Here is a 12,069-nt window from a genome sequence, read left to right as displayed (position 1 = left end):
GTTCTTTTGGAAATATCTGACATAGTTTTATAACATTAATTTATGCAAAAATATGGTATTCAATTTTTAAAGTGCAAACTAGAACCTCTTTTTATAAATTAATAATTTCAAAGCTTGAAGGGACCTTAAAAATCATGTAACTCCTTGAAACAATTCCTATTTCAAAGTCATAATATTAATGAATAGATTTTATACCATCATAGTTAACAGAATCCAATAAATTCTTCATTTGTCACTTAAGGTAAAACCTCATCTTTTATATCTAGGAGGGGGGCACCAACCTGGAAGGCAAAAATGTTGGCTTCTTGGGTCTAAACAGGTACTTTGTTTTTCATGCAATGCTTCGGGAATTTGCGTGTCATCTTTGTGCAGGGGCCAGGCCAATCTTCTCTGTATCCAAATTTAGTATACATGCCACTGCAGCAAGAACTGAACTGGCACTTTTTAGTTTTATGACCTTTAATAATTCATTTAATCCAGAGACTTCAGGGCTCAAATGTGAAGCTGAATTAAATCATGCTTATATTCTATTCAGGTAAAAACTTTTATAAGTCTATGAATGGAAGAGACACATAGAACCTTTCTGCTTTGAAACAGTGGCATACTGGGCATTTCAGCTTGATGAATTTTAGAATGCTAATCTGGATTTGAAAAATTAGAAATTGATTTTACTTATTCCTCCAGATATTTAACTTGTATATTTATGGATAAAGTACTGTGACCTAGGCCCACTGAATGGATAACTTAGCTCTCATTCTTGGTGGTTAAAGACAAAAGACGGAAAGTAATGGCAGAAAGATAGAAGCAAATGTAGATTATATATGATTTAAAAATAATAAAATTATCCCCCTCCTCCAGCCTGGCCAAGTCTAATAATGTACACTTTTGCTGTGATATTTTATATATATTGGAAGCTCATTTACAATCATTGTATACAGGCATATATGAAAATACGGTATTTTAGTACCCAAAAGAAATAGTTCTATTTTGATATTTTATGAAACCACATTTTATATGGCTTCTTATTTTCTGATCAGATTTTCATCTTCAGCAATTTCTTATTTCTCAGTTCTAGTTTTGGCTTCACTTATTATTCTGATGAGAAATTTTCCCTCAGAATGCCCCCTAATCCTACAAGTCTCTATGCACCTTCTCAAACTGGATTGTATGGTTCTGATTTTAACATTATTTAGTATGTTCCTAAAATAAAAGTGAGTAGAGCCTGGGGTTGTTTACTCATAGTTCTTCGGTGGTTAAGATCTCTCTTTCTTTCCCTAAAAATAAAAAAAAATGCACATATTGTTTTAACTCTACTTGCAATCTCATACATTTCCACTTTGTAAGCTATTTTCTAACGTAATGAATTGAAGCAATAGGAAAATTAAACAAGGCTGGCCAGCTTAGCATTTTCTATATTTAGTTGTTAGGTTTTTTTTCCTTTAGTACAAAAGTCCAAATAAGGTACAAAAAAAAAAAAAAAAAAGACAGTAAATGTCAGGAAGATTATGAAGCCGCCAAAATGTGCAGGAAGCCAACATGAATATGAGGAAATTCATTAACAAATCTGCCCAAATGTGCTTATAAATGATTAAATTTATTGATAAAATGATGTGACTCCGGAACTTGCTTGAAAATAATCAGGGCTGGGGTGGAGGTGGGCAGGGACAGCGAGTAGCTTGCAGACTGAAACAAGGTAGCTCAGGGGCTGATAGTTGTTCAAGCTGGGTGATGGGTACATGCGGTCTGTTATAAGATCCTTTCTACTGGTGGGTATGTTTAAACTTTGTACAGTAAGATGTTACTGAATGCTTAATTTTTTAAATAACTAAACTGGACATTTTCTATCCTGGAATGTCTTTTTTTTTTTTTCATTACTAGAGTAAACTGCTCTACTCACTTAATTTAGCATTCAGATTCTCAGTCGCACTAGCCACGTGTCAAGCGCTCAGTAGCCACACACGGTTAGTGGGTGTGTATTGGACAGGGTAGAGACAGAACATTTCCTTCATTACAGAAGAATCCTATTGGGCAGCCTGGCTTTAGATCCTGATGAGTGGCACTCATTTCTGTCGTTCTCCTGGGATATGATATGTTTTTGAATCGCTCGCTTGGCCAGCGTGGAGGCAGAGGGACGGGGCAGATGCAACAGCCTCCATCTGACCAACTGCTCATTAGTCGTGCTCAGCCTTGTGTCACCAACCCAGGACGTACATCAGAATGGACCGGGGAGGTTTTAAAAATACTGATACCAAGCCCCATCCAAATCAACTGAATTAGACTCTCTAGAAGAAGAGTTTGAGTATCAGTATTTTTAATGCCCTCCGCATAACTCTTTAATAGGACCAGTACTGATCAAAAATTTTATTTAAGTGTAAATATTCTGGTATTGGAAAGCTCTTTCTTTTTATTCTTATAAAAGTTACTTGGAGCCCATTTACAAATACATAATTGCAGGCAGAATAACGTGTCTGATTAGTTAGGGAAGTCTTCTGGCAAAAAACTTACTATCTAATGCCAAGTGGTATGTCCAGAACAAATGAAGAAATACATATTCATTGATTTATGTATTTAATATTACTATTGTTTATATTGTTAAAGAATATTTAAAACACACTATATAAACATGTATTTATATTGATATATATATTAAATTTCTTTCCTTTAACCAGAAATGTTTGACTATTTGGTCCATGAGTGCACGTTAAGGGTAGATATTTAAAACATGGGTTTTAGTCCCTAGACAGATGGAGCAAATTAACAGAGACTTAACTCACAAAATCCAGGAATTATAAACATCTATTAGTTTTAAAATGACATGACATGGGTTTAGCAATGAAATGCCAATGTGATTTTTTTTAATTTATTGAGGTATAATTGACGCACTGTGTCAGTTTCACATCTACTACATAATGATTTGACATTAATGTACATTGTGAAATGATGAGCCCAGTAAGTCTAGTTATTATCTGTTACCTTATAATGTTAATACAATATTATTGACTATATTCCCAGGCAATGTATTTTAAAAACACCTTTTCCATAAGGAGAAAACTTCCCCAAATCCTAATGCTAGCCCATCAAACACTAGTTTACAGAGTACAATGACTCTTTTCCTAGCCAAGATGAATGCTCAAAGATCGTGAGTAAAAAAGAACAAACCAAAGATTTCAATTCTTGGACTATCAAGTAGAAACTAGTTCCAGGATATGAGTTGTTACATTAGAACATTTATTTGAAAACATGTGTTCTTGACGTAACGATGGGAGCGGTCCGAGCCGAGCCTCTTGGCAGGGAGTCCCCTGCGACCTGCAGTGCCACCCAACTTACTTTAATTCTTTCTCTAGTTCCTTAGCAGATAAACAATGAAAAGGAGAAAGAACACTGAGAGGCATGCCACTGGTACCCTTCATAATGGAGGCTACAGATAAATTACAATCCATATTCTCATGAGTGGGTTAGACATTTTTGGCCAAGTAATTTTCCTTCAAATGATCTGTGGTATAGCTCTAGAAAGCTATAATGGAGTTTTTGTATAACAGAGTTATAGTCTATTTTTGAAAACAGCAGTTATTTAATGTGGTTATAGCTGTGCAAATATATGTTTTATACAGATATATGTATGTATTATATGTATATGTATATGTATTAATTATAAAGTATAATTAATAATAATAATTAAAATATACATATATGTCTGTGAAAACAAACAGTGGACTACAAGATATTGAAACTGAGGGCTTTGGTTTTTTAAAAAAATTGTTCTTGAAAAACTTTAGCTCAACAAGCACTTATTAGGACCCCTTATTAAGCATTGTGCTGAAGCTTGACTCTATTTCGAGGAGCAAATAAGGAAGATAGACATGTAAGTACAAAGTAGTGGGTCCAACAGCAGAGGAATGTTCAGTATTCTATGTTAGCACAAAGGGAAGGCACCTAGCCTAGTGTCATATCAGGAAGGCTTCTTGGAGGGGATGATGCCTTAACTATGCCTTTAAAGACTGAGTAATTATAAGCATTATTCTTGCTGAATGAGGGTGAGGGCTGGAGTTTGGAGGAATGGTGAGTAGTTGGACAGATGAAAGAGCATAATGAACTAATGAGATTTTATGTGAACAGGGACTATAAAAAAATCAGCAAACCTGGAATATGACATATGCTGTAAAGATGACTGCAGATGAGGCTGGAAGGAAAGGCACAGTCTAGACTGCGAGGAGCATATGCACCTCGTTTCAGAGACTGAACTTCCCCCTTCACAACTGCTCACATTTGCCCTAGATCATTCAGTCTAGCTGTAGTAGAGAGATTTAAGTGGGCAAATAATGAAAGCAGAGAGATGACTTAAAAGGTTAATGCAAGCAAGCAATGAAAGAGATTGTGAACTACAGTAATAATGACATTAGGGAAGGAGAGAAAGGATGGAGTCTGGGATTATTTTGGTAATAAAAAAAGGCCGAAATTGATGATTGATTCAATAAGGGAGAAGGGGGAGAAGAAAGAATTCAGACTGACTCCCAACTTTCTTGCTTGGGTGCCTGGAAAGATGTTGGTATTTCTGGGTTAGGGAATGATGAGTTTGAGTAAGAACAGCCAATGGATGAAATTTCTAAGGAAGGAAGAGTCCACGATGGCAAAACCATCAGAAAAGTTCATAAGGAGGTTGAAGTCACAGCCTCCCGTACTAGCAAGACTGGCCACATGGCACACATGTCTGTAACTTTTGTGACTACTAAAGGTGCTTGGTAAATCCCCACTGATTTCTTAGGGTTATTCCAGGTGGGGTGGCGGAGAAGGATGCCGCTTAGAGGCTGGTGGTAGAGGACTAACATGGCCAAGGCACAGGGAGGAAGGATTCCGGTCTCAGAATTACACAGACCGTAGTCTGAGTTGTCGTTCCGTCCCTTACAAAGATGGCGAGTTGCCCTTTGAGCCTTAGTTTCCAAAATTTGCAAAATTACATGAAATAATGATAGTAGGGTGCCAGCATGATCAGTTACTTGCTGTGTCCTCACATGACAGAGAGAGATCTCTCCCTCTTCCTCTTCGTATAAGGGGCAAGTCCCACCCTACGACCTCCCTTAACCTTAACTATGTCTTTATAGGCTCATCTCCACACTGGGAATTAGGGCTTCAATATATGAATTGGGGGAGGACACGATCAGTCCATAGCACAGCCATTCCAGTCCCTGATAGAAAGGAAATGGATATGCCCCAAGCAAAGCACCCTCATAACCTAGTCTTTGAGTAAGAAAGACCATCTGAGGTTAGAAACATGGATGGAGTCATTGCCTTATTGAGACCATTTTCTCCTCTTTTCTGCTTTGCCCAGAAATAATGTTCTGGAATCAGTAGAGAAGATAATGTTTTTTAATTGTATTGTTTTCCTAAAAAAGAAGAGCATATGTTCTCCCTCTCCTTCAAACAACTGATGGATTCATTTTCCTTTTGAGTATCTCACCTTTTTTCTTGCTCACATACTGGACCTTGGGCCTCTCCCACTGTGAACTATCTGCAGAAGCTTGGCCAAGGTATTTAGATCATGGAGGGAGCTTGTTTTCTCAACTGTAAAATGACTGGGTTGAATTCAATGGTCTTAAGCTTCACTCTATTCCTAATTACATAATTCTAACAATATTGAAAAGCTTTAAGGTTCTAAATCCTTGGCTTCCATAGTCTCCAACTCAGGATCTTCTATTAGAGTATGATGGGCCTAGTTTGTAATTTTCCCGTGATAAGAAATAGATAAATATTGTAATATTATGGCTTTTACTCCATGCACTCTCTAAATCAAACAGAAGCAAAAAGTTTCCCTTACAACTTTGAATTCGTGCGCAAGGTCGCTTTCTACACGGGGCAGTAGAGAAACTGTAAAGCCAAGAGCGAACCACAAGAGGGCAGTACAATGACATAGATTCTTCAGTAACCTGGCATTTCATCCTTCAGTGGATTACTTGTAAACATGGTGTAAATACTTGAAACTGAGTGCTAGCGGTTTATGTGGTGCCTCTGCAAACACAAACTACATAACTAGAAAAAAAATCAGTGCAACTGGGAATTATCCAATACCAGTGTGATAAATGTAGACATTTTGACTCCTTATAAACATGGTAAATGCATGAATATAAACTCACCCTGACTTATTTCCTTTTTTCCCAGATGTCTCATTATACAATACAGAGAACCTACATTTGATTCCTTTCTAAAGAACAGTACCTCATGAAGGGGCCCTGACCAGGTCCCTGGGCTGGGTGCCTGTGACCTCCCCGTGTGACAGCTCTCCTCACGCCTCAGGCCCACCCTCCTGCCCCTTGATCGGATCCCCCAAGATCCCATAAGATTCCACCCAAGATCCCATAAGCCTGGGCAACCAGCTGTGGGGTAGCTTGATATAAAAACTCTATACAAACATGGCCAAGGGTGGTTGGCTGCACCAATAAGATTTTCTCACTCTGAAATTTAAATTTAGAACTCTGGAGATAATCTGTCAGGTGATTGCAGGAATATATGAGAAGGAAATAAAGAATGGTGATCTCTTATTCCTGCTTCTAAGGGTCCGCTAGACAGGCCCATCTTTAGATCTGGGTCTAATCTTTGATCTTTCCTTTTCCGAACTACAGTGTCTCTTCTCTAGAGGGTGTTCCTAGCTTCCCTTGAGATTTCTCTCCCCCTCCCTCCTCTTCCCCACTCCCCAAAACCCCTTCCCTTCTCCTCTACCTACCTCCCCCTGTTTATACACATAGATCTTTTCCAGTTACCTGAATTAAGCTGATTGGGTTCTTTTTCTATCCCCCTGAAAAGGGAGCTTAAAAGTACACCCATGGCAATAGGCTTGTCATTGCTGACCAATGGGCTTTTTGCACATGGTACTTAAAATGATACTATATTGCAATTGCATAAGCAATGGAGTCATTCCATATCCTTGGAATGCAATGGAGTCATATGATAAATGTATTATGTTTATGGAGATAAACTGCAATTAAAAAACACATTATCAAATAGATTATTCTTAATTTTTAAAAAGAATTATAGTTGAATAAAAATACTCTGAGAGCTTTGATATTAAAAATTCTGAGTGGCAGACTGGGTCCAAACTGGAAGCCCAGACTAGTCCCTCAGCCACATTCTCTCTCCAGAAGTGTCAGGAGTTAAAGACTGCATGCTGTAAATTCATCTATCTTTTAAAAGAGTATATATCTAGTATTCACTCGACTAGCTACTATCACATTTTGCGGGCCTATTTTTCAATAAAACCTCTTGAAATTGTCTGCACCTGTTGTCTGAAATTCCCCCTAAAACTGTTTTTTCTGAGGTCTTCTACATCAGAGTCAATGGCAACTCCATCCTTCCAAGTGCTTGGTCGAAAAACATAGAATCATTCTTGATTCCATTCCTCCCTTCAAACTCCACATCTAATTCTTCAGAAAATCCTGTTCATTCTACCTCAAAACACACCTCACATTTAATCATTCTCTTCACCTTCTTCCCAGTCACCACCAGCTCTCTCCTTGATTAGGGCCATAGTCTCATATATGGTCCCCATGCCTCTCCTGCACTTCTCTTTTTCAACCCATGGTCTGATTTTAACATAAGACCAAGGCACTTCTTAACTCAAAGCCCTCCTGTGACTTCCTATCTCATCCACAGTAAACATCGGATTGTCTATGATAACCCAAAGTACACACACACACACACACTCACACACACTTCTAACATTATTTACTTCTCTTTCCCTCCCTCCCTCCATGCCAGCCATACGGATTCCTCACTATTTTTACAACTCACCAGTCAGGACCCGTCTTCAGTTTTCACATTTTCTGTTTCCTTTAGCTGGGAACCTCTTTCCTCTAATATCCACTTGGCTGGTGCCATCACTTCTTTCAGGCTTCTGCTCCATTGTCCCTGTACCAGAAAAGCCTACCAAACCTTTACAAAGTAGCAACACACTCTCCCCCAACACTCTACCCAGGATGCTCTTTCCCTTTTCTCTGCTTTCTTGTATTTTTTTTCCAGAGCATTAACATCTTTGACTCATTGTATACTGCTGAATTTTTAAATAATCAATTTATACTCAGTAAAATGTAAACTCCATCAGAGCAGAGACCTTCGTTGGCTTTATTTACTGTTTTATCCCCAGTGGCTAGAACAGTGCCTGGTCATGGGGAGGTTTAATATATTTTAGTTGAAAGAGTACTAAATTTTACAGATGAGGAAATGAAACTTCATAGATTTCACATTATGTGGCTTATGCACTGAGGGTACAGAGCTGATAGAAACTATAAAACTTCTAGTTAAACATAGATCTTCATCACAATATAGTTAGGAATCAATTTTCCATGGATCTTTCATGTTTTTTCACATCTGACAAGCAGATATATTGACTGCCCTTTGTTCCAGACCATATTTTTAAGGATATTTGTATACTTACCAGTCCTAAAAATAAGCAATTGCATCTCCCTCCAGATCAAAGGGCAGGTGTGCTTGTTGCCCATTATAAGAAATAGGATTCTCTAGTTCAGGTTTTTCTCCTGTAACAAAACCTACCCTATAGGCACTAATATGGACTCAACACATTGGCCCCATGGAACTTTGGGCCAGGGGAACTCAAACCCCAAGATATGGGGTTTGCCGTTCTGTGAGTAACAAAGTCCTTTGTCTCTTACCCAGAAGTTGTGTCATCTGCCATCATGGAAACTGTAGCAGGCTAATTTTTAAACTTCAAAGTAGATAAGAACTCAGACCCTTCACAGCTCTGGACAAACACTACACTACTGTTGCCAAGTACACCAAGCAAATCCTAGCAGTTTCTATCCCCGATTCCTAGAAGCCCTAAATTTACCGTGATATTACATCTAGTTATCCCTTATTCGATGTTTCTGTACAACTTATGCAGGTGGCTACAGATGAAAGGTTTGACCCTTTGCTACATTCATACTTAATACAAGGTGCCAGGTAAACCCTAAGCAATGTGTGGAGGCACAGATTAGTGTCATTCCTGGTGGACAGTCCAAGGCCACATACAGGCTGCTCAGTGGACTGCAGTGGGAAGGGCCCCCGGGCACTGACTGCTGCTTGTGCCAGGGGTGGCTGGCAACCTCTCAGCCTCACACTGCTCCGTGCTGGATGGCTTCCCCCATCCGCTTTACCAGCCTGTGTCGAAGGGAGTCGAAAGCTTGCTTGCAAGTTTGCATCTGAGTCCCTCCACCGTATTATCCTTACAACTCAAGAAGTTGCCAACATAGAGTTTTCTGCTTCAACCAAAACAGTCCCTATAATGAAGCAGAGTGAGGACAACACTCCTCTTGGGGGTTGCTAAGCAATCTCTCCATTCACTGGCCCTCAACATGACATGGAAAAGGATCCTAGACACCTGGACAAAAAAGTGGCAGTCACATGGAAGAGACCCATCCCCATCATCGATCAAAGAAAGTGAGCCAGAGCCAGATGTCTCACCACATCTGGACAGCCATGGACCTGCACCTCTCCCACTTTTATCACATTAATAAAATAATTGAGACACTCTATATGACTGTGTCATTCTTCTAACAGAGATTTAATTAACATAGTTGTAATAATTTATTAAGAATTTTAACACAAAGCAAGAGCAATCTGGGGAAACATCCTTCTGTTTTAATGTCATATTTGATTAGACACGCTATATTTTTCATTATCAAAGTTCTTCACATGTTTTAATTAAGTGCATATAGGCAAAATGAAAAGATAATTAAGTTTGAAACTCTTGATCTTCCTGAAAGTAATCCAGGGCAGTGATTTGGAATAATGGGATTCTTCAGTTAGCTTAAATTTACTATATTAAAAATATAATTTACAATTCACATAGAGTAAGTAATTCAAACAACCTGGGAAATTATTTAAAAAGTATTGAGTTAGAAGCAACAGGAAAATCACAGTTCTACATTTTAGGAAGTAGTTGCAACACAGACCCCAGATATCCACTGTTCCTCCCTTACATAAAACTACCCTCTTCCTCATTTCAGTAGGCTTTCAAATCTTGCCAGAGGAAAGTTTCTAGAAACTAATCTAATTGTAATTCAATGATATTGCATCACAAAAATGTGATATAGCATCACAAATCAAAATGACAGCCCTGATTTTCTCTCTGGTTAGCAATCTTACATAGTGATAAATTGAAACAATCCTCAGAAATCTTCAGAACATTTATTGCTAACAAAATAGCTCTTTTAAATAAGTTAGGAAATTCTGAAAAGCCTTTGATAAAGTCTATAAACTCATCTGTTCAGTTAAAAACATATTTATTTTTACTTTGACTCAATCAGGAATGATGGTATACAACACAGGAATGACTTTCATGAAGGTTTCACATGAGCAACACTGTGGTTACTACATTCACCTATATTATCAAGCCCCCCCCCCACATACCCCATGGCAGTCACTGTCCAACAGCATAGTAAGATGCTATAGAGTCACTATTTGTCTTCTCTGTGCTATACTGCCTTCCCCATGCTCCCCCTACATTATGTGTGCTAATCATAATACCCTGTAATCCCCTTCTCCCTCCCTCCCCACTCCATTTCCCTTTGGTATCTGCTAGCCCCTTCTTGGAGTCTGTGAGTCCGCTGTTGTTTTGTTCCTTCAGTTTTTGCTTTGTTCTTATACTCCACAGATAAGTGAAATCACTTGGTACTTGTGTTTCTCCATCTGACTTATTTCACTGAGCATAATACCCTCTAGCTCCATCCATGTTGTTGCAAATGGTAGGATTTGTTTTCTTCTTACAGCTGAATAATATTCCATTGTGTAAATGTACCACATCTTCTTTATCCATTCATCTACTGATGGACACTTAGGTTGCTTCCATGTGTTGGTTATTGCAAATAGTGCTGCGATAAACATAAGGGTGCATATGTCTTTTTGAATCTGGGATCTTGTTTTCTTTGGGTAAATTCCTAGGAGTGGAATTCCTGGGTCAAATGTTAGTTCTATTTTTAGTTTTTAGAGGAAACTCCATATTGCTTTCCCTATGGTTGAACTCATTTACATTCCCACTAACAGAGTAGGAGGGTTCCCCTTTGTCCACATCCTCACCAGCATTTGTTGTTCCTTGTCTTTTGGATGTTGGCCATCCTAATTGGTGTGAGGTGATATCTCATTGTGGTTTTCATTTGCATTTCCCTGATGATTGGCGATGTGGAGCATCTTTTCATGTGCCTGTTGGCCATCTGAATTTCTTCTTTGGAGAGGTCCTCTGCCCATTTTTTGTTTGGGTTATTTGCTTTTTGGGTGTCGAGGTGTGTGAGCTCTTTATATATTTTGGATGTTAACCCCTTGTTGGATATGTCATTTACAAATATATTCTCCCATACTGCAGGATGCCTTTTTGTTCTGCTGATTGTGTCCTTTGCTGTACAGAAGCTTTTTAGTTTGATGTAGTCCCATTTGTTTATTTTTGCTTTTGTTTCCCTTGCCCAAGGAGATGTGTTTGGGAAAAAGTTGCTCATGTTTATATTCAAGAGATTTTTGACTATGATTTCTTCCAAGAGTTTTATGGTTTCATGACTTACATGCAGGTCTTTTATCCATTTTGAGTTTACTTTTGTGTATGGAGTTAGACAGTAATCCAGTTTCATTCTTACATGTAGCTGTCCAGTTTTGCCAACACCAGTTGTTGAAAAGAATGTCATTTCCCCATTGTACATTCATGGCTCCTTTATTATTAATATTAATTGGCCATATATGTGTGGGTTTATATCTAGACTCTCTATTATGTTCCATTGATATATGGTTCTCTTCTTGTGCCACTACCAAATTGTCTTGATTACTGTAGCTTTGTAGTAGAGCTTGAAGTCAGGGAGCATAATCCCCCCAGCTTTATTCTTCCTTCTCAGGATTGCTTTGGCTATTCAGGGTCTTTTGTTGTTCCATATGAATTTTATAACTACTTGTTCTAGTTTGTTGAAGAATGCTGAGGAATGACTTGGTTTTAATTCAGACTAGACATATAGACCTAAACCTACCCCCTAAAGTTACTTGCACTGGATACCTGGAATTGATAAGTGAGAGATCTTAACAGAAAAAGGAAACATTTTTACATTC

At 38.4% G+C, this 12,069-nt stretch overlaps 1 pseudogene; it reads right to left on the bottom strand.

Annotated features, from left to right (window-relative positions):
* Window positions 1-327: 327 nt before the first annotated feature.
* On the bottom strand, window positions 328-426 carry LOC118927803 (U6 spliceosomal RNA; annotated as a pseudogene).
* Between the last annotated feature and the right edge of the window lie 11,643 nt (window positions 427-12,069).

Source organism: Manis pentadactyla, chromosome 16 (genome assembly GCF_030020395.1).
Source record: "Manis pentadactyla isolate mManPen7 chromosome 16, mManPen7.hap1, whole genome shotgun sequence".
NCBI classification, from domain to species: Eukaryota; Metazoa; Chordata; class Mammalia; order Pholidota; family Manidae; genus Manis; species Manis pentadactyla.
Note: the sequence above shows the minus strand (reverse complement) of the source record. Positions and strands in the feature narration are given on the sequence as shown.